The sequence below is a fragment of the Oreochromis aureus genome, linkage group 7 (assembly GCF_013358895.1).
Source record: "Oreochromis aureus strain Israel breed Guangdong linkage group 7, ZZ_aureus, whole genome shotgun sequence".
Classification (NCBI taxonomy): domain Eukaryota; kingdom Metazoa; phylum Chordata; class Actinopteri; order Cichliformes; family Cichlidae; genus Oreochromis; species Oreochromis aureus.
Window position 1 is genome coordinate 50,904,587 of NC_052948.1, and position 24,416 is coordinate 50,929,002.

Consider the following 24,416-nt stretch of genomic DNA (forward strand, 5'->3'; position numbering starts at 1 on the left):
CATGAATGGCATTCCAAGACAGCATGAGATGCCTCATAAAGTAGAGAACAGGAGGCATGCAGTGTATGAGGCTACTCTTTATTACACATGTCTCTGGATCTGCTCTCTACCTCCTTGTCCTTTACAGGGCCTCTGGGAGCTAATGCCAGCTGGTAGTAGGCAATATATATTCAATATGATTACTATGTTCAAATGTGCATGAAAAAAAAAAAGTCCCCTTTTCCGCCTCAGTCACTTTTGTTACTGTGGACAGGTTCAATCTTAGCTGAGACATTTTTAGAACAACTCGAAGAGTATAGTGTAAAAGCAAAAGAGACAACCAGTGCACATGTATTAGGATTTGAAAATGTGTGAGCAAAAAAAAGGGTTGACTGACCCATATATAGACTCCACATTTACCTGAAAGAAACCTATTCAACTCTCTGTCTCTTTAAGGCCTTCCTTTGTAAAAATCTATGGTGGCTTTGAGAGGTCAAATGCACTGCAACATAAGCAAACACCAGAAAATAGACAAACCCTACAAAAGCACACAAAACACAACGGAAGTTGAATTAAAAAAGAAAAAACGTTTATGTTTTAATCACATGATTCATAAATTATATTCTCTATATGTAGATGCATGTTTGCTATTAGCCGTTTACCGTTAGCTTGTTACTTCTGCATGTGCAGCATCTTTTCTATTCCCATTGTGTTTTGTGTGCGTTTGCAGCCATTTCTTTTTAATTTGCTGGTGTGGTAGTTTTCTTAAAATGCTGTGTGTTTGACCTCCAGCACTACTTTACCCGCCTCCCTCTTTCACTTGTCCATACATGGAAGTCTGTGCCAGGATGATGTGAACTGACCATTTAGAACAGTTGGAAACCTGAGCTTTAGTCTCTCAGAGATTACTTCAGCGAAAACTGATTTCACATCAGTCAATGTGAGCATCTAACAATATTACAGTATATAACAAAATTAAGTCCCACTTGTTTTGCACATGCAGCCTAAAGGCTTGTATTTCTTTATAAAAAAAAAAACTTTCCATGGGTAATTTTAGTTGTGTGCCATTGTTCCTCAAATGCATCTTGCAGTTAGTGAACTTATTGGGGGAAAGCAGTATAATGATTGAAAGCAGCACAAAGCCAGAATATACACGTGTGATAAATCTTTGGCTTTCATGCCAGCACTAGATCAACTGCATATTTCACAAAGATAAGTTTCCCGAAATGCTCGTGTGCCTTAAAATTGAAAAGACGATTCCTTCCCCAGCACACCACTGACCTCAAACATGCTTCAAAGATAAATCTGAACTGTTTGAAGTCCAAGAAACAGCAACCAGTATTGCCTCAGAGGCTTTCCCTCCACAGTCACCAGGCACCCTCTCTTTCTCCTTCATCATAGTGTCTCGTTCAGGACAAAATTCAAAGATTATTCAATGAGAATTTGAGAAAAATTTCTACAACCGTCCCGCAGACAAGCGCACAAAGAGAACTTTGCTTCCTGTACTCTGAAAACACCCTTCCAAGTTCCACACTAATGATCTCAGTCATCAGCCAGACACTTGATTTTTCGAACTCCTCTACTTTCGAGGGAGATTCTTCTGAGAGGAGTCAACCCACTGTTTTCTGGCACAGCAGTGTGGCAATAAAGGGGATAACCCTCTAATGAACTATTATTTTACACTTGCAGCAGGTTACAGCTCAGTGAATCCAGCAGACTCTTGTTTTCATTATCAGATACCACAGCCTTGATAACAGGATTTTTAACTCGCTACTTTTAGAAGCCCTTTAAATGCAGCAGCTCAATTTATGGGCAGCTATGCATCTCTTTAGTGAAATAAAATCAATATGCGGCAGATGAACTCCTCCACATTCTGTTTCCTGCATCTGACTGGGGTTCATCTGTGGTGAATTGATTTTAAATCACTGGACATGATTTACAAAGGTGCTCAGCTTCCCATTAAAATCTTTTTGTGGCTCATACTGTCTTGCGTAAATCCAAAGAACTCAAAGATATTTTTGATATTCTTGTGAACGAACCTTAAACGCCTCAAAAGTTTCAAAAGTAGGCTGCATACACAGCTATCTAGCCAAATACAAAATGGAAAAAAAGAGCACCCTAAATGTCTTTTAAACAGAGCTCTCTGTGTTGTCCAGGAACAGATGCAAAAAGGGCAAATTTGACTTGCTGTATGCCATCAATCACATCTTTTTTGTTATCAGTGTAAAAGAAAGTTAAGCATACACAGTAAAAAGACACAGAAGCCTGTGATTGCCAAATGCCACTCAAAGCCAGGGACTCCATGCTTCCTTTACCCTTTACGCTTCATTGTTGATACCCTCGCACACTTCCTATCAAATACAGCCAAAAATACAGCCAAAATCTTAAAAAGAAATTGCTGTGTAGCTTTTCTTCTTCTGGTGTGGAGCAGATATTGTCACATCACTACACAGAGAATTGGTTAGGGAGGCGAAGTCCCTTCTGAGCAGCAGGGACTAGAAGGCTGGTGGGGGATAAAGGAAACAGTGACGGGGGGTGGTGTGACAAATTCACAGCAACGTTCGAAGAAATGTTCCACAGCACAAAAGCACAGACAATGCTGGAGTAACAAAAAAAAAAAATCTCTCAGCATTTGTGAGTGGTCTAGCCAAAGCTTGGACTTAAATCTGTGATCTCAGTGAAGATCACAGTTCAGTGAGGTGCCTCATCCATCTGTGAGAGAAAATAGGACAAACGCACAAACTCAGGTGGGCAAAGCTGAGAAAGACAAAGGAGAAAGTGCTCATTTGGTGCTACTGATATGACTATAAAGTACTGGCTAATGAACAGGACCAAATGCTAAGCTAGCAAGTAATAACGGTTAATAACTCAATCCTACATTCAGCATTACTGTCACAAGGCATTTTTGTCTCTATGTTCACATGCAGTATCTGTTTATTTATGCCTTGTTAGACACGTGATAGCTTGTCTCTAAGCTTGTAGCCTTTTGTTTCTGTCACTCCTTTATGCTAGCTATAGAGGAATTGTGGCAGGAAAAAGGTGCAAGACAGAAATATTCTTCATTCAGAGAGGAGTGACAGATCAGCAAATCCCAAACCCACTTACCGACTTGAATCAGACACATTTCCTATATAGTCATGTTCAGACAAGGTAGTCTGCTTTGGTACCTGTCATAGCTCTGCATATCACACAAAACAGGGAAGTGTGTAGGAAGTAGAGCAGATAAAAAAAGAGCGGGGATGATCTTATATACGACTCTTTAAATGTTTGGGCACTAGATCAAACTTTCATCCTCAAACCATTTGGCAACACTATGCAATGTGGCCCCTGACTGAGGGTGAGATTAAAATGGAATTTCAATTGCATTTGACATTACAATGTAATTTTATTTACCTATAAATACTAAATAAAGGTAGACACACTAGAATAAGTGGGTAACAAGTCTGGCTTTTACAGGAAACAAAGAAATATTGATAGTATAAATAAGTACTATGTAATTAATTTTAAGTAGTGTTCAATTTCATGGTAATTTTGCAGAAAAACAAATAATATTTGCAGATCTTACATCGTAAAAACGCTTAATCTCTCTCTCTCTTTTTTTACATCTGGCATCAGCTGCTGCTCACTGGGTATTTTCTCTTATTCTCACCCTTTTCTGTAAACCCTGGAGTTGGTTGTGTTGGAAAATCCCAGTAGATCAGCAGTTTCTGGTGCCTGTATGGCACCAACAACCATGCCACATTCAAGGTCACTGAAATCACCTTTTATCCTGTTGCTCAGTTTGAATTTCAGCAGGTCATCGTAACCATGTCTACATGCCTAAATGCACAGAATTGCTACCATGCGATTGGCTGATTAGATATTTACTTAGAAAAGTCTTTAAAAAATTATACTGTACAGTATATATCGACATAAATGAAGAAATTTGTATCACATTCAGTGACTCTTTGTGTTCATGCTATGATACTCCAGTGGATAGCAGGTGCACTAGATAGATGTACCTTTTTTTAAGAGCTTTTTTCTTTTTTTGAAAGGGAAATAAAATATGAAAGACATTTTGTGGTTATAACATGCACGCAAGCGCAAGATTCTGATGGCGTCTATGCTACTTCTCCCACAGCCTGCAGCACCAGTCACACAGGATGAATTTTTCATAAGCTCTGACTAAAGACTGAGACAGATAAAGCGGTATATAACTAAGAAAATGTGTATAAATCGCTTTTTACTCTAGGCCATTTAACTTAATTTGCTCAGGCAACACTAACTTTAATATCAAAATAACAATTAAAAAACCAAAAAACTTATTTAGGCAGACGTGCTGTTGGCCCTGGCTGGCGTTAGGAGTTGAACTGCTGACAGGATGATGAATATTAATGTTCAGTTTGGCAGGTTGAGTCTTAGACTGATGTGGAGGATTAAAGTTTGCCGGGTCCCGACCTCACGACCATGCCTGGCTTGCTTATCTTTGTACACTGACTGTTAAGAAACTTTGGATTCTTGTGCTTGAATTATGTCACTGCTCGGACCTTGGGTAATCCACAGGGAACTGTTTAATTGTGTAGTATTGATTGCTTTATGCAGCTAAATTAAATTACTAATCTGCCTGTTTCGATTAGCTTTTCTTTACTGCTGCTGGTTGGACAGGGGGGGAAACCAAATGTTAAAGCTCTTCCTGTGAAAGACTTGCTTATAAATTGTAGCTCTAATTCATGCACATAAAACATAGGCGAAACACAACGTAACTAACGTTCTGACATTTGGTTGATCCTAATCTGTAAAAATGAAATTCCACATCTCCCGAGAGCCTCATTAACACCAAGAAAGAGTTAATGAATTATTACAGTAGCACAGTCCCATAAAGGCCTTGATTAACAGAACAGGTTTAATACTGGTGTATGCTCTGATGACTTCTACTCTTCCAATTTACCCATTCTAAAAACCTGTCCACTTTTTATATGAGCACAGATATGAAGCAAGTACTGCTATCAAAGCTGTACTGCAAAGGTAAGATATTGACGTTTTTAATCTGTCGCTGTTGTTTGTGAGTTTTTTTCATGTGAGATACTGGACTGTGTTCAAAGCCTGACTAGAAGCTTTTCTCTTTACAAACAAAACCCAAGGCTATTTCATTGAATTTGGGCTAAGTTTGAAAAAGTATCATGAAAAGGGAGGCGACTATAACCAGATATTGTAGGGAAAGACAAATAAAGTACAATTCACTGAACGATGACTCCTGCCACTCGACTGGCATCTAGAGCCCTTAATCCAGCTATGCTTCTGTGGTTTGGTGAGCTGTTTGAAATTTGAAAATTGTTCAAAGTGTGCTTCTCTTGCTGGCAGAAGGGGTACTGTGTGTTTGTAGTAAGCTTTAAAACTGCTTCTGAGCACTGGGACTCTGGCCCTGTCCCAAGAGACATCCTTTCAGTACTGAACAGCACTGAGTTATAGACTTATTGGCTGATCTGCCCTCTGCCTTCCCTCATGGTGCACGTTGGTCTGTGCTTGTTGCAAGTGCACAGCTTTCACATCTGGACCTTCTATTTCAACCAGTCTGATAGATCAGTTAGGAATAGAAACTCACTTCATGTCATAACCTGCTTTGGTTTACCTGGAAAGTTTTTTCACTATTCTGCAAAATGTTATTTTTTTTGTAGTTGTGCATGAAAGTCATAGTTAGATCTAAAAGTATTAGGATTGGACAATTAAATTATTTTGTAATTTTGCATACAACCACAGTGGATTTTAAATCAAATATACAGATTTGACTGAATTTCAGAGGCTGAAAAGTATCTGGACAATCCATCCATCAGTTTTCCTTTGTTCCTGTTTATCCACGATTCAGTCACATGGGCAGCAGAGAAGCCCACCTCTTCCAGACTCAGTCACCGAGTCATTCCCAGGCCAACCTGAGAGATATAATATCTCCAGCGAGTCCTAGGTCTGTCCTCTGTTGCTCCTCCTGGTATGGCAGGCCTGAAACACTGTGCCTCAGAAGTGCACAGGTAGCATCGGGCTCCTTATCCTGGGAGCCTGCGCTCCCTGGGTGGGACCAGGATGAGCTGTCGGGCACTGGTCGAGACCTTCCTGCATGTTTCTGGCTCAGCACACTGATGTCCACTGCAGCTCGGTCTTTGCTTTTGGTTGTGGTCACTCTTGCTTTCTGGGCTCATGTGGGTTCTCATCACCACTCTGTACTCTGATGTTTGGTCTCAGGTGGTTCGGGTGACCCTGATTGGAGTGGGGATGTCCTCACATATAAACCACCAGACTACCTATAGTTTCTGCTTGTTTCTTTATCCTGGTTTCTGGATTTCATTGTTGTGGATTTTGCTCTCTTTGAATGGAAATGGATACTGTGGATCTTCTGCACATGTTCACAAAAAAAATGAAGTAATGATGTATCTGAAGAATATACAGTGACAGATGTCAACTTGCTTGCTCTTTCATGTACAGGAGCAGCACACCTGCCAACACTTTACTGAACCCAACAGGGGAAAAATAAAAGATCCAGAAGTACAAACAGAAAGAAACATTTCACAAAAATATTTTTCTTATGTTTGGACTGAATATTTTGTAAGTACAGTTTTAACAGAGTTACTTAGCAACAGCAAAATAACAGCAGAAGCAGAGGTTTTCCAGTTAAGTCAACATTTCAGTGGATTTTCCTTGGTACGGGCTCTGTGTGAAAGTTTTCTTCAAAAATTGCATTCCATTCAAAATTAATATGTGAATATTTTTTGGACAGTGTGATTAAAGAGTGCAAGTCACAACTATAACGGTGCAGTTAGGCATAAAGGCCATGAGAAGATACAATTATTCTATGCCTTGAAAGATGGTCTGATTAGTAACTGCAGGAAAGTACACGTGTTCACAGTGTGCAGACAGGGTTATTATTTGTGTAAATTAACAGTATAATTACAGTAATCTGTTTATACTGACAGATGATTTCAGAAAACTCCATCATCCACTAATTAAACATGAATTATGTAAAGGATACCTGATTAAGTATGATGAACAGTGTGACTGGCGTTGAAAATACTTTTTAATAATACATGCGCACTGTTGCAGCTTCTTGAAAAATTTACCTCGGGTTCCACACTTGCGACTAATTGCTGCTCTCTGGCTTCTGCTTGTTTCTCATGAATTCCCACCTACGGAGGGGCCACACTTACAACAACAAGCATGCTATTCAGTTTGATGACACAGTAAGGATGCTTGCAAGGTGCTGATGCCTCAGTGACATTTGTCTTTGTCCTTGTTACTTGAGTTGATGCATGCTGGACTGCTGGTGTGATTTCCAGTAACATGAAACTCTGTGGTATGGGATTGCTTTCATATTACACAGCCAGCCCTGCTGTCACACAGGATAATTAACCAGTGTTCTCTATAGTCTTGGTTTTTATTCAGTAATATAAAATGTTAGCTCAGCTGTGAAATCACAAATCTTTACAACTTAAAAAGCAGAAACAAAATGCATTTATGGTTGACAGTTTAATACATTAATACTGCTGCAGTAAAAGTAGTAAGGGACAACCATTTGTCATTAAGTAATATTGTCAGAGGTACTAATGCCAGTACCTTTTGGTTGATTGGTTGAGAATTAATGTCAGTTTATTTTGTGTGCACTAAAATAACAGACTGTAGGAATCATGGGATTGGTGCAAGGGCATGAAGTATGAGAACATTGTTAGGCTTAATGAATACTGGAGAATGAGTATTAGTGTTAGGAGGGGAATCCATCATCATCTTTATGGGGGCTTTCTGTGTGGAGTTTGCATGTTCTCCCTGTATCTGTGTGGGTTCTTTCCAGGTACTCTCCACTCCAGGCTTCCTCTAACAGCCCCAAAGACATGCAGGTAGGTGGGTTAGGTTAATTGGTCATTCTAAATTGTCCATGTGATTGTGAATGGTTGTCGGTCTCTCTGTGTTTGCCTGGTGTCTTGCCCTGTGGTAGCTGGAGTTGGCTCCAGCCCACCCGTGACCTTGAGAATGGATGGATGGATAGAGTATCAGTGTTCATACAGTTTTAGAAAACTAATAGAAGAAAAGAAATGTTTTCAAAAAATGTAAATAGACAGATGCTTTCTGTCTACCCGAAAAAATTATTACGATTTTTAAGTCCTCAAATTTTCAGCTTTGCAGGCCCGGGTTCAGACGTTGCTTTCATCAAGAGGCAGTGTCAACTATATGTGGAGGAATTGGTAATGTAGGCTAATCATGGTTATGTTTGTGCTGTTTTTTACCCTTTCCCTTAGCCCAGGGGTGTCAAACTAATTTTAATTTCTGTCAGTGTAAAGACATTTAACCAAACATTTAATCCCTGACTTTTCTTAAATATAAGAAAAAGAAGAGCAGTTTCAACAATAGATCTCAGTTTTCTACATGAAAAATGTTTGAAATAATGGAAAAACTTCTGGTAGCTCATTGCCCAGACTGCCCTGTGTTCATAATAATGTTCTTTTGTACTAGAAAATTTCAATAGCAGATATTGTAGATACTGGAAAAACAGGTATTTATTAAATAACTATTTAGTGTTGGGTTTTATTAACATAAAATCTGTAAAATGTATCAAAATACAATTAAAAGTTCAAAATCTTTACATTTCACATTTTTAAAGGTCTTCCACTAGGCTGTATTGGAGTCACTGTTTCTAGCAGGGGGAGCTGATTCTAGCAGGGCTTGTGTTTGACACCCATGAATTAGCGCCTACCGGTCACAGTCGACAACTTCTTCGTAAGAAAGTAAATCTAGTTGCTGAAAACAAAGCCATTATCTCTGCTTCTCAAGCAACTTTCTTAATCATTTTGGGTTTTCTTTGTTTTGTTTTTTGTTTCACTTTTGTTATTCAAGATAACAAAGGACCATACATCCTCCACAAAACTACAAGTAATAAGGTAATAACTGGGTAGCAAAATACTGAAAACTTACACTGACTGGGCTGCATGAAGTTCACTGTTTGCTGTCTTGATAGTGGAAAGTCTAGAAGCACTGACTGGGCCAAAGTTTCGGATGAAACAAAACACAGGATCTTGCTTAAAGCAATGAGCTTACCATGTTAAAAAAAAATCTTCTTTATCTACTAGAGCAGAGGTGGGTAATTAATTTTCCCAAGGGGGTACATGACAAACCGGGGATGTTATGGAGAGCTGCACCACTAAGCTGAACTAAACTGTGCTCAATATTATATTTATCTCTTTATAGGCCTATTGGTGCAGCCCTCTACACCAGTCCCAGTTTTTCTTGTGGTGCCTTGGGAAAATTAATTGCCTAGAGCATTGATCATGAAGTTTTCATCTTTACATATAAAGTTTGTTAGATTAAACCTACAAAGATAAAGTGCTATGTATGAAAAAAAAAAGTTCAGTTCTTGTGTAACCTGGCATACCTCGGACTTTTCTCCACCTTTTCTTTCCATAGGAATGGCCTCTTGGGCATGCACCCATTTTTTTCCATTTCTTAAAGACACGATTTTTACATACTGATGTAGAGAATTTATTATTATTATTATTATTATTATTGTTATATTATTGTCATTTTATTTTTTTAGGCCTGATATGTCATCCTCTACCTTGGTTTTTAGCTAATAGCAGTTTAAAGATCACATTCTTGGTGTAAAAATATTCCAAAAAAATTCCAAAACTGTCAAACTGTGCTACCTGTGGTATTTTTATAGATGCAACTAAATAAATGGGAATGTGTTTTTGCAACAGAGTGCTGCAACGTGCTGAAAGATACAAGTTAAAATTGTTTCTTTGCTAAGTTATCTGTTATATGTAGACACAACACTGTTTCATTCCTCTTTTTTTGGTTGAATAATTCATAGGCTAACATACAAAAAAACTATTCCTATGAATATGTGCAGGTATCAGAACTGCAGTGAAAATGAGTGACAAAGCAGCCAGTATTGGAGAACTATTGCCCATGAACACTTAGAAAAAACAAGGAAATCTTGCTACTCGTTATCCTGGACAAACCCCCAAACTGTTACACCCCAAACAAAGGGGAGGAGCAAAAATAATAAAATCTGGGAAAAGAAAGAAGTCAAACAGGGTAGTGTGTATGAAATATATGCTTTTATTACAAAGGTGCCAACAAAAAAGATGGATATATAAAAATACAAAGATCTAAAGTAATCTGTACTATATTGGTTTTGTAACAAATTAGATTGAATAGCTGTGTGAAATGCCTGTGTCTGATTGATCACTGATGGTACAGCTACTTCTTGAGGTTCATGTTCCTTTAAATCATTGCTGCTATCACATTTGGATGTATTTCCACCACTTGAGTGAGTGTCACGTCTTATAACAATGTTAAAGTCCCAAAGGTATTGGTTCACCAACTAATTCAACCTCCCTTAAAGACAACACACAAAGTCTTTTACCCTTTATTTGCTCTTTTTCCCTCTTTTCTTCTCTCACTGTCTCCTTCACAGTGACTCATCCTTCTACAGACACATTTTTGCACACCTCTAGCAGTCACAGTTAACAGTGGAGGTGTCAGATTCTTCACTGAAGTTGTTTTTTTTGTGTGTGTGAGAGTTGGCCTCGGTGTAAGTTCCCACTACTGTGAAGGCAGAAGAAAGGAAAACACACTCTGTGCATCTTTCCTATAGAATAAACACACATTGTCAGGTAATGATGATAATGAGAACAATTGACACTTGACTAAGAAGGCAGTCTGATTTACGTCTGGTTTTGTATCTCATCTCTTATTTATTTATTTCAGGATGTGACTGGAGGTTTAAAGACCCCCTCATTTGAAGCAGTTCTTTAGAAGTGTGGGGCCCAGCTTCTGAACAGTCTTATCTCTGGCAGTCAAGACAGCAATGCAGGCAGTTTGCTCATTAGTGCCTTTATCAGAGGGGGAAAAAAGCAAGAGTGATGATGACATTATAGCAATAAGACAGGCAAATGTTTGAGAGAATACTGCGTCATTGACCAGAAAAATGCAAATGTGTTGCACTTACAGCATTGATGGTAAAAACAAAGTATTGGAGAAAAAAAACAATGGCTTACTGGCTACATTTTTATCTGTTTTCAGTGAAGAGTGGAAGAGTTCTGGGGAAGTATTGGCATAGTCAGATCGATTTATTTATCCATGTAATCATCTCATAATATAAAACTGTTGCTGTCTCTGAAAAATGTGCTTGTCGAAGGCTTGTTATTTTTGCTGGAAGTAGTAGTTTGACCGTAAAGCCAATTCTTCTGGAGCTCTTAGGGATTTCTTTTTTTTATTTAAATGGTGCAGTTGGTCAGATTTGATGGGTCGATTTTGGTCTTAAACATCCACTGACAACTGGTGCTTTTGGATCTTTGATTTTTCACACAAGGACTTTATTTGCATATCCAAGTGCAGTCAAATGAGAGACTGGACAAAACTGTGTATTCTTAACCCTATTTGTCTGATTCACTGTGCCTTTGGTAACAGGTATGCACATGGGATTTCATTCAGCCTCATTTGTTTCAAGCAGTGCTGAAGTCTTAAAACTGTCAGACGTTTGTAGGAAGATGAACCAGGCATCCTATTGCTTCTCATTTGCTTCTCTTCCTTACCGTCTGTCTGTCTCTGTGTCTGCGCACATTTCCAGATTTGATTTTGTAAAGCGCTTTTATGTGTTTGATTTTTTGTTTGTTTGTTCAAAATTTCCGATTGTCTGTTTTCTAATCAAACAAACACTTCTAAACATATTTTTGAAGCAAATGAGCCCAATATAGAAAAAAAGACGTTAAAAAATCTTAGAGCTGAAAGTCATTCACAACTGTTTCTTTACAAATGTTTTCCCATCAAAGTAATATTCAAGTGGTTATTGCTGCAGAAGACACTGCCTGGTCTGTGCCTGAATGCCAGCACAGAGCAGAACAAACAATAAAAAAATGAAATCATCCCCTGTGTAAAGACAATGTACTAATAATTTCCAGTCTTGTGTTCTTAGCAGCAGTTACTAACAAGCCTAAGTGTTTTAACTATGAGTGTAACGTTATGCTCCATATGTTATGGGTGCTTGTGATGACAATCAAACAAATTAAAAGGGGAATCTTGCTGACCACCTGGCCTTTCCCAGCAAGATCGAAAACTTGGCAGCAAATCCCGCAGCATAGATGTAAGAAGATGAGAAGTGCCAAGGTTTTATTTATTTATTTATTTCATTTAAGCAGATCAATTAAAATGTAATAAAATGGAATCCAACTTGGAAGAGTCTCTGCAGACCTCTCTAGACAGGTGGTTTCCTTGAGTAAATTCAGCTGCTCATAAGATCAATGATTTGTGTGTGTGATGTTTCTGCGTCAGTTATGAAGAACGTCTATCTGCCTCTCTCTTCCTCAGTTTTTAATCCGGTTCTATTAAATGTGCTGCTGCGCACAAAGAGATAACGGATGTGTGACAGGGTACAATAAATGTTTACTACACCGCAGGTCATGCAGAACAGTCAGCAGTCTGATGCTGTAATCGTGCCATGCCTTTCCTCACATAACATTGGTGTTGCACATGACCGCAGTGCCGTGTATTACATATTCGTATATATGAAGTTCATGTCCTTCACCATTCTGTAATAAAGGCTGAGGTTAGGTGGTGTGCTGAGGGCTGTGAGAAATCTGAGAATGTCTCTTGTTTGGTAATATTAGGGCAGCTAATTTAGTATTATAGAGAGAGTAGTTGTCACCTATTTTCTCATTATAGAAAGTGTTTATTTTTATGTATAGACTGAAATTTCACAGCAACAGTAGTCTTGGGGCACTTTTTGTAACCCTACAATTTCACATACAGAACTCCAACAATCTCATTTCCCTGTGAGCAATTTCTTGGTGGGGAGGAAGAACTTCCTTTTAACAGGAAGAAACCTCCACCAGGATCAGGCTCAGGGAAAGGCAGCCATCTGCCACTACCAGTTGGGTGGTGAGGCGAAAGGGAAGGCATAACAGATGAGCACAGAGAGACAGCAGACAGCACAAACTACAGGAAAGAGAAGACACAAATTTAATATTGGGCTTTTCCCTCTCAAATCAGCCAATTTTTGGAACATTTCCTGCTCGACCATCTCCAATTTGCATAAAAATTTGATTGTGCAAAGTTTGAACATATTTAACGAGTCCTGTGAAATTTGAGTTTTGTATACTAAATAGTCTGTAGGAGCACTCGTATGTGGGACATTGGCCTGAAAGTGGGTCACTTTTGTTTTTATTTTGTTTTGAACTTATAGTATATAGGAATTTAGAAAAGCATTTCATATGTGAAGCTAAAATTTCATGGCAAACATTATAAAAGTCCAGACAAAACTTTAGGCAAATCGTAGATGGTTTAACAGAAAACGTTCTAATAATTTTATGATTTGAGATTTGAGTGACTCAGATCTTGAAAATGAAAAAATATGAATATATTTAATTAAATATTCCTAATGTATAATTACAGTACCATCTGAAAAATCCAGTATTTTGCTCTGTTTGGACTGGACCATGTACTATTTTTTCTGTTTTTGTGGTACAACTGAATATGTCATATTTACTGAATTCCACATTAAAGTTGAATGAAAATGGCATTTTCTTCATTTCTGTGACTGAGAATTTCATAAGACATAGTTGTCTTTTGCTATGGTAAGTTTTTTATTAGTGTGGGCTCAAATATGGGACTTTACAGCAGTGCTAATGTAAGTTTGAAGTCTACTCTTGATAGTAGCGCGTGCCTGTCTCTTGAACCCAAATGGGAGCTGGTTCCACACTAGATCTCGCTGACAGCTGAAGGCTCTGCCTCACGTTGTACTTTTGCAAACTCTGGAAACCACAAGAGAACACGAGGAGAAGAAATTTAAATTCAATTCTAAATTTAACAATGAAGAGAAGCTTCATTGGGGAAAATGTGACCAGCTTTTTGGATTAACTGAAGGCTTTTCTGTCTTTAAAATCTATCTGATAATAATAAAGGAAGTAGTAAATGCATGATCTAGTTCTTATTTTTACTCTGAGAAATGATGTTTCTAATTTTTTACAATATTGTGTAGAAAAAAAGTCACTCCCAGAAGTCTATTTCATGTGTGATTGAAAAGCTTTCACTGTTGGAACAGCATGCAGCACTCCATGACTAACTCTGATGTAAGGAAAAGTCCTCGTTTACTTATTCTAACCAGTGCAGTGTGTTTCCTTTAATCCCAGTGATGTATTCTAGTCTCTGCGCTAAAACGTTGTGATCAGTTTTATCAAAGTCTGCACAGAGTTAGCAGGACAAACACAGAGATGAGTTTATTTATCATTAGTAACCTTCACTCATGCCATTTATAAATTCTGCACCTCTACAGAAACTCTGTAAATAAACCATTCCTCTGATAATGATGAGTCTCCTGTAACCTCCTTTTTATTTCAAGAAGTTTTGAAATTTAAAGTTAGAAATCAGTCCGCAATTACATAAACCAGATTAATTATGTACAGGCTTTATAACAAGGTTGAATTAGAGCCAGCTTGAAAGCCTGCAGGGTTTAGCCTATTAATAATGATAAATTGATAATTAATGATAAGACTTCTTTGAGCAGTCTTATACGGCTGATGTCCAATAGACATGCTGATGGTTTGATGAAGTAATTATTGAGTTTAGCTCAGGGGGATCAATAGGAGAGAAGCATTATACATATACATTAGGACTGTCTAAAACAGCTGTTGAGTCTTGTTAAAACATCTGACAGCTGTGAGAAGGTTAAGATGATGACACATTTTTTTTTTATTATCTAACAATTTTACATTTTATTCATAAAAAAGTTCATAAAGCTATTACTGCTGACAGCTGAAGGAATACAAGTTTCAGTAGAGTCTCTGTCAGCCTGGGATTGTTCTTGTTTTCTTTATCAGTGATGACTTCTAGGAAGTTTTCATTTTACAGCTTTTTATATAGGCTCTTTACAATAGGTTGCCTTTCCAGGAACTTGACTTGGGCCTGCTCTTTAGTGTGTATTTGTACCAGGAATGATACAAGATAACTGACCTGTGGGGGAGTAAAGTTTAGGTATCTGCTCTCCATCGTGTTGCACATGGAATAGTGGAGTAACTTAGTTAAACTTGGTCCTAATACACTGCTCAAAAATCAATCAAAATAAAGGAACACTTTGAAATCACATCAGATCTCAATGGAAAAACATTATGCTGGATAAATGAAAATGATAATGATGAAACTATGGAGGGTTAAATTAGAAGTAAGTCCATTTTGCTATAATTCCATTGCAGCAACTCACAGTGATACTCAGCAGTTTGTTTGATCCCCACATGCTTGTATGCATGACTGATAATGTCTGGATATGCTCTTAATGAGATGACGGATGATGTCCTGGGGGACATTCACACCAGTGTCCTCCTGGAGGTCATTTTGTTGGACTGTAGCAGCGATCATCCTGTTCCTCCTTAAACAAAGGAGCAGATACTGGTCCTGCTGACGGGTTAAGGACCGGCTGTCCTAGACTAACTGCCAGTGTCCTGGAATCTCCTCGATGATGTTAAAACTGTCCAGGGATTCACAGCAAACCTTCTGGCAATGGCACATATTGATGTGCCATCCTGGAGGAGTTGGACTACCTGTACAACCTCTGTTCGGTCCAGGCATCACCTCATGCTACCAGTAGTGACACTTAAAAAACAGTTAGAAAAGATGAGAAGGTAAAAAGTTTGTAACCTGTAAAGCCATTCCTGTTTTTTCAGCAATATTACAATATACTTGAGATATTCAATATATACTTGAGGTGCATTGTTTTTATTGTGTCTGAAGACAAACTCTAAAGCACCCTTAACAGTGGTTTATGTCTTAATGCTAAGCTAGTTTAACATGCTATAATCTTAAATAATATAGAGTTATGACAGTGGTATCAAACTCGTTATCTTACCATTAAAATTTTTTAAGCAAAAACAGGAAAAGTATTTAGTCATCACGAAATTTTAGTTGAAATTCAAAGTCATGTATTTTTGTTTGAGAGTGACCATTTGAATTTGATTTGCTTTTCAACTCCTCGCCAAAGAGGTTTATTGTAAGCCATCATGTAAGTCAAGATCAAGAATAATTGGCATCTGGAAATAGCTGCAATGTCAAACCCATTTTCATTTGCAGATCTCCTGCACTATGAAGTCACTCTGCAGGAGAGTCAGAGTGAGTGAGCTGATAAACGATTGAGTCATAACTATTCAGCTCACAGGCTCAAGCTGGCTTTTCAGCATATCTCCATTTGAACCACCATCTACCAGTCATTCACTTCCCAGCTCTTCACTGATTCTCTGCTGTAGGGCCTAGTGGTCTAGGGGACTAGCTATCATGTCGCTCAGCCTCTAATGAAATGAGATCAGATAATTGATGACAGTCACATCAAGGAAATAAGAGTGTCGCAGACTTTTAAACCGCAATCATTCTTCTATGAGACACGAATGTCTGTCTGTGTGAGTGTGTGAATAAAGAGAAAAGCACGACTGGTCTTTAGCCATTTGAGACGCCTCTGGAGAAATAAAGTTTGTCCAGTTGAAGTATGCAGGTAATTCCAGGTTTAAGTCAAATTCATTCCCACTTGGTTGTTTTGGCCAGCAGTGCTGTTAGCAAAAACAGCATTACATCAAACTAACTAACAGCTGAAACACCAGAAATAGCTAGAGTATTAGTATTAGCTATTAGCAAAGGTAAGAGTGACAAAAGCAGCGAGACATTTACCACTTGAATTGTCAGACTTTTAAAGAAGAGAATTTAAGGCTAAACAATGATCTAAATTGTGTTGTAACATTCAGCTTTGACATCAAGTATAGTGAAAGTTGTATTAGCATACAGTGTTCCTACAGATTTGAGGATTTTGGTGCCATTTTAATGGGAACTAAAGTAATCTAAATCAAAAGCTAGCTCTAGTCAGTGGGCTGTGTCTATTGTAAAGTTATAAATATAAAGTTTAATGCAAACAAATATGCATCCTTTTATTTTTTTTATTTTAAAAGACTGAGGGGAACACAATGTTACATTTTTACACATCTCAGTTAAAAAAAAACACATGGACAAAATTCAAAAGGAAATGAGCCACAGCTGGCCATGTAGAAATAGATAATGTTATCCGTCTGTCTGTAATGGTGTTGTGGAAAAGTATACGGTAGCAGAAAAATGCTTCCTACTAAAATATAGTTATTATAAACAAGCAAGTCATGAGCCATCAGCAGGACCAAAATAATGAGTCCAGAAATCTTACCAAGTAAACATCCACAGCTGGTGGGGATCACTGTACGTGTTTGGACCGAGTGTCCAGTGCCCAGTGGAATTTCAAAGGGTGAAGAACCCATAGGGATATTCTTAGTGGGAAGTGGAGACCGTGTGTCTGAGAAAATAACTATTGACCTTGTTGGATTTTTAATTTGGTAATAGCAGGATGAAGAGGAATGCCAGGAAGATGAGGGCGTGGGACATTTGGTCAAATTCCCAAACTGATTCCCTCCAGCTGGATGGTGAAAACAATATAAGCTATATAGAACATATGTAGCAGAAAAAAACCTCAATCACTGTGATTTGCCGAGTATGATTTTATTATAACAAGAAGAAGTATTTTTGCTAAAACGCACAGACTGTTCAGCATTTATCTGCTGCATCAAACTCTAGACATAACTACTAGTTCAACTACATCTATTTGTAGTCTCTCCCCCAAAAATCGAGACAATTGATTGGCTCAGTGTTGATGCATATTTTATGTGTTGCTTAATGCAAACACAATAAAATCAGTACAGCCTGATATGAGACTATTAATCAAGCTATATCAACTATTCTTACTCTATTACTAAATGACTTCAGAGGTAGACAAGGCTACTGAACAACTTAGCATTTGTAGTTGTAGCCTTGAGCTAATATTATTACATTATAACTCGTGTATTTCCCTACCAGGCAATAGATAGCTGAACACAGTTCTCTGCCTTGAGCTAATGAGGTCCCACCAGAGTCAGTGTGATCAACATTAAGACATAAAGCAGCAGCATTACAATGCTCTCAGAGGAGGTATAAGCGCACTTCTCTGTCTTTGCTTCCCCCCCCTCTTCTGCTCACTTCAGCTCTCCACCTCCTTCTTTTCCCTTTCTTTTCCTTGTGTCCTCCTTTTTGCTCCTTTTTTTTTTAGTTCTTAATCAGCAACCCCTTGTTTAGCTCCTCTTGTCATTGTTGCGCTCTGTCTTTGTCATGGGATTCATTTTATGTAGTTAGGCACAATGAGATTCCACTAAATCTGGGTCAATTTTCTGTCTGAAGATTAATTTTACATGAACCTATTTCTAGAGCTCGCCGACACACTCGTCCATGCACGCAAGCACATGTACAGCAGACACACACGCTGCACACTCACCTATTCATCATGCAACCAGTCCTACCATCCCCCATGAAGGACGCGCACACACACACATGAACACATAAACGGGGCATCCTTATTTTGCTGTTTTACCATGCAGGCAAGGAAAGAGGCGAAAGGCATCACGGTTATGATCCTCCAGGAGCAGAATAATCTGCTGAGAAGGGGGAAGCGGACGATTTGGATGTGTAGATAATTAAATCCTGGCCTGTGAGAGGACTAATGATGAGATTTTCTCAAAGCTGCTCGACCTTATCGTTTTCATCCGAGCCATGAAAACAGCACCGACTGCGAATCATGTTGGCACTTTTATTCATCACTCAGCAGTTCACTCTTTGAGAGAAACTCTTCTGAGACATGGCAAAGTCTAGATATAGCCCAGCGTGAACCTGATGCTCTGTCCCAGAGCCGAGAATAAATATGGACCAGCTGGAACCGCCACACTCAAATCAGATTGCTTATAGGCACCTTTGACGTTTAGCTTGAGAGTGTGTACAGATGGGAGGCGGGATCTTGCTATAGCTTCTTTTTATCGTGTGCGTATAGTTTGCATTCAGCAACAGGCAAACTAGAAATCTGCATTCAGAAGAATTATGCAGAGATGGTGCCTTTAGTATTTTGTCTTTTGAAACTCATTTTTAAGTGGAACAAATGAAACCTCTTGACTCCGCAATAAAGGATTTTGTTGTTATATAAGATTGCCATTGTCGGCTTTTACCCCCTTTTATTCTTTAACTAAAAGAAGGGAACTTTTGCTCAGGTTTTTACACTTTTTCCAAGCAACTCAAAGTCTTATTGGTTATGTAACAATTTTCTTCTAAATCAGCCCTTTTATTAGACTGAATCAAACATAATGCTCAGGTAAAGGCTGGGATTTCTTTTGATCTGATGCCTCAGACATAGTGGTGCAACTGTGTTGTCATTTTGTGGTTTGCTGGAATTGGTTTTCATTTTCCCGTGTGTCTACCACAGGGAATGCTCTGCTTCTATTTTCCTCATGACATTATTTTAGATTTTGTTCGGTATAGATAGTGTGGGCTATTTTTACCTGGTGCCTTGGTTGAGTAGATCTAAAGCTGGTTGATCGATACCATAGAATCAAACCATTCACAGGAAAATGGTTTGTGGGAATCTTTTCTTCTTTCTTTCTCTTTTATTCCCTCACAGGAGGTCCATACAGTACGTGACGAGGTGGGTATGAGTGACCAGTCTTGCCATAACTCGGCATGCCATGACAACAATGCTGAGTGATACCCAGTATATAAATCATTGAGGAAAAATTGTAGTATTAGACATTAGCCTGTCTGGAGACAGTATTTGTATGTAATGAATTTTAGGTCATCCAAATGTGATAAAATAGCAGCAAACAAAATCGTCAGTCACAATTAACAGTTTATTCTGTCCAAAGTGATCAGTTTTCTTGCTGGTTGGCTGTATTGCACAAACAAACAGTCTAATCCATTACAAATTAGTAAATACATTCTTTTCAAATGAAGTCAATTTCTACAACACCAAATGGCTATAACAGTCACCACAAGGTGCTTTAAATTGTAAGGTAAAGACCCTAAAACAACAGAGATAAAATCTCAAGAATCAAATGACCCTCTGTGAGCAAGCACATGGTGGCAGTGGGAACGAAAAACTCCCTTTTAAAGGGAAGAAATCTGTGGCAGAACCCGGCTCAGAGAGGGACAGTCACCTGCCGCAACCAGTTGGAGGTGAGGGAGGGAAGACAAGACAAAAGACAAGATGTGGAACAGAGTCAGAGATTAATAATAACTCATTTTTCACATTTACTGCCAAATGAATGTGTTCATATTACATGGTCAGTAGTAATCATGGCCATAAAAACCATGCGTGCATGCCAGTTGTGTTGACTATACTATTATTAAGAATAATTATTGTTGATAGGAAGGCCCCAACCATACCTTACTAATGTGGGAGTCAACCACTAGGACCACTCCCTCCACTGACCAATTAGATCATGATCTTCACCATCTAACAGGTTACAGTTATGCATTGGCACGTAACATGTGTGACAAAGCAATACTTGTTGCAACATTTTGTTTTGTCTAAAGTTCTTTCTTTATTATTTTGCACATGTAAAATTTATCAACATTAGAATCGTATGTTAATGACGTCCCTGTGGTTCATAATCAGTCCTAACCTAGCTTAAGGTAGTATACATTACAGTCCCAACCAGTACTCACTTGAGTAGCGATTCTTCTAGGAATCGAAAAGTGCTCACAAAAGCACAGTTTGGGTGAAGACCCAATAAGTTATCACTATGAGGATGTTTCACTAAAATGGGACCAATATCATAGGACAAATAGCAATTCCTATTAACTGTGGATGGACAGACGGACGGTGGAAGCATCGTGGTTTGGGCTCATCGGTCCTTTGGCCATTTGAGCTAAAACCTTTAACTCAGTCAAAGGATTGTGTCCACCTGCCAGCTGAAAATACCCAGTTGGAAGGGCTTGAAGGCATTATGGAGACTTTTTTAATAGAAATGTTATGAAACAGAACATTGGTTGAAATGATGTCCGTGTTTCAACCTGACAAAATCCACTAAGCATTTTTTTTTTTTCCATATCTATATTACAGTATCCAGGGATATCATCTGGCAGACTGAGTACTACTATGAGCAGTAGGTCATTTCATTATAGTTCAGTCATTTTTCACTTGTACAAGTAGGATTTAGGGTTTTGTCTCTGCGCCTTCTCTAGCCGGGTAAAAAGTGACAGTAGTAAAAAGTTGAAAAACAGCATTTTCAAGGCTGAGCATCATCAAACTTTCGATGACCAAGAAAAACACCATGGGTACACCTAAAGCAGAATTGACACATAGCACCTGTGAAGCTACTGCTGTTTTAAGTGCAGTGTAAACACATTATGTCAAAACCTCAAAAAAAAAAAAAGAGAGAATCTACCAGAAAGTATGATACAGAGTGAAATTACAGCAGAAAACATTTTTTGGTAATAAATCAAATGGCGTTAGCGGTGAGAAAACACTCGCTCACACCGAGTAACTGAATAATGTCAGGAAAAAACAGTTCAACAGAGACATTAACTGAGAAAGATGAAGTTCATTAACCCCAATCCAGTAACAGCTGTGGTTTTTAAAAATGAATGATTCTGACTCTAATATGTAGAAGACATCCAGGTTATCCAGACACGTTATTACACCGCTCCATCTGTCAGCCTCAAATGTTGAATAAATAACTTTACCTCGGTTGACCTATGAAATAAGGTTCAGGGTAAAAGTAACAGCATATAAGTCACTCTGAAAATGAAAAACATTATGCATTGTTTAAAGGTTGTATTATAAATGATTTATCAGTCAAAGGCAATTGAGAAAAAAAAAGCACTGTGGTTCAGTGCGGGAAATGGCACATCCTTTGAAACAGAAGGTTGAATTACAAAATTACATGGTACGAACTCGACATCGGAAACTCAAAAGCAAAACTCTCTGCTTTTGTGTGCATCACTATAATTTAAGCAATTTATTGGCGCTCTGCTCTCTGTGAAAGATGAGTCGTCCGCTGCCTGGTGAGACGAGCACATCGGGTGCAGTTTTAAACCTGGTGATAACTGGTCTTTCAGACAAAACTGTGAGAGAAAAACACAGCCCTGCAGTTAAAACCAATAATACGAGGAAATAATCACCTGTTATTAACTTAAAAAAACACAACAATAATAATAATAATAATAATAATAATAATAATAATAATAATATTAATAATAATAGTAATTAGAATGACAGGATAATGACAGCTTCTTTTTGTACAGTTAGAGTGTCAGCTATTGTAGTGCGAGGAAAATGATTTATAGCTGTCCAGAGAACTATCATCAACTTTTGACGTGGGCACTGAGGGTATGTAATTACTAATGAATACTTCAGCATTTGTTATTTAATGACTTGTTCTAGAAAATACAAATAAACAGAGAAAAATGACCAAAGTGACATCTTTAAATGACATATGTTAAAAAAGTGGCAACTCTAAACACTGTATAGACTTATTAAAGACGGATGGCAGCCGTCATGTACTGAAGCTTTGGGATTTTGGTCCTCACCATCGTTGCAATTACTAGCCTGCAGCGCATTTTCATTTTGCTCTGGTATGGCACAGACATGGATGTTTAATTTATGCTGTTATTGTTATTTTTAATGTCTTTGTCATACCAGTGTACATAGTCAGATGGTACATCTCTTTTTTTCCCTACAGCATATACCAATAATTTAGTTAAAATAAACAAATAATTACAAATAAGGTTTACTTTAAAAGTATTTACCTGTTGGACTAAACATAATTGGGCTAGCTCTTCCCTTCATCCAGCCTGCATGTGAAGAATTACGTAGCCGGATCAAATAAGTGTAAAAATATGTGCGGTATCAATCTCCTCCTGTAACTTTAGGGGGAAATGAACTGATTCGTTTGGACAAACTCCAAAGCTCATCAATTAGACTCCATAACAAGCCTTATTTTGCTGACCCAATATGCGGTTTAAATTAATTTAATTTGCTGAGGGAAAACAACTGAATGGCAATTATGTTGAACAAATCAACTTTAAACTTTGTTGATGAGAAAAAATAAGTAAATACGAGTTTTGAAGACAGCAAGTGAAAAAATAATTAACTTCAGCCTCTTCAGATATAATCTATGCATAGTAATGAAAAGAAGGCATGTGTTTGCTAAAAACAATTAGGCTATAAGAAAGCACTGAATTCCAGCCTGGGTAGATGCTAAATTTTAAACAGGGACTGTTTACAAGTTAGCGTCTTCATCTTCAAATTTTTTATAAATTGTAAATTGTGTATAAACTGTATACATAAGTTATGCTATGTAAGCTATGTATACAACTGTGTGCTACATAAAGAAGAGTTGAATAACAGTTAAATGGTCTGGTGAAGGTGAGACAGAAAGTTTTATGATTTCATAACATGGCACCCTCTCAAAAATAACCTTCACAGAGGGTGAGGCTACATTATTAGACTAATTACTGCCCAGACACTGTCAGTTATGATATTCATAATGGGTACTGCAGAGAAAAGGGTGTGAGAGGGAGATGAGAGATAAACGGAGGTAGTGAGGTGGTTGCAGCATGGGTAATGAGAAAGCCTTATAACTTAATATCTGTATCACTCTCATGAGGGGAAATAAATCCTTCATGATAGTGACAGACAAACGTCTAATATGCTTTTGTTCATCTGCTGGAGATGAGGTGTGCTCTGTGTGGCAAAGAATCCAGCTTGGACATCCATCAATGACTCTATTAGCATGGAAAAGGAGATGTAGCTGGTACGGGCACGATGAGTGTGATACTGCATATTATTACAGTAACTTTATCAGAGAGGTCTTGTCTTAGATTGCATTCTCATATATATTCCTCCTTAATCTATCTTATTAAAATGAAATAAGAATTAATTTGGAGCTCGGAGGGTAAGATGGGAAGGTGAATCTTATGTGGGAGATGAGGTGGGCTTGGCTTGGATTGGCTAAACAAGAAAGGGGGCACGGCGCCTTGGAGGAATGACACAGGGGAGAAAACTGAGAGGGAGTGTTAAGAGGGCTAGATGAATGCAGGGAGAAGAGGGCATGAAGGAGAAAGCGAGAAGAGGAAAAGATCAGAGGCAGGTTGGGGACATGATTTGTTCCAGCTGCACATGATTGATCCGTTCCAATAACCAGGTGTCTCTGTGCAATCGGGCATGTTAAACCACTGTGCAGTGTTCTTTCCACTGTCTCTGTGAGGCCTGAAAAATGGAAATCTACAGACAGTGCTTCTGCTGTCTCTGCTTTTATACAACTACTGTTCAGAGTTGGCAGTTTTATTAGCTACTCTGTGTTTTCCCCTCAAACTGTTAGCTTGGTGCATCCTCAGACTAACATTAAGGGTTTGTAAGACTCATTGAAGCACATAACGTGAATAAGGGCAGGAGATAAAAGTAGTAACACTGTTAACAAGGCTGATGGAAAGCTAGGCTAATAACTGTCAGCTCAGATGTTGACACCTTTAGTGGTGAGAGCCCACATTGAACTGGTTTGATTAGGTCTTGGTTCTCAGTCTTCAAGTGAGTCAGTACAGCACTAAATCTTTCCAGTTGCAAAAGATAT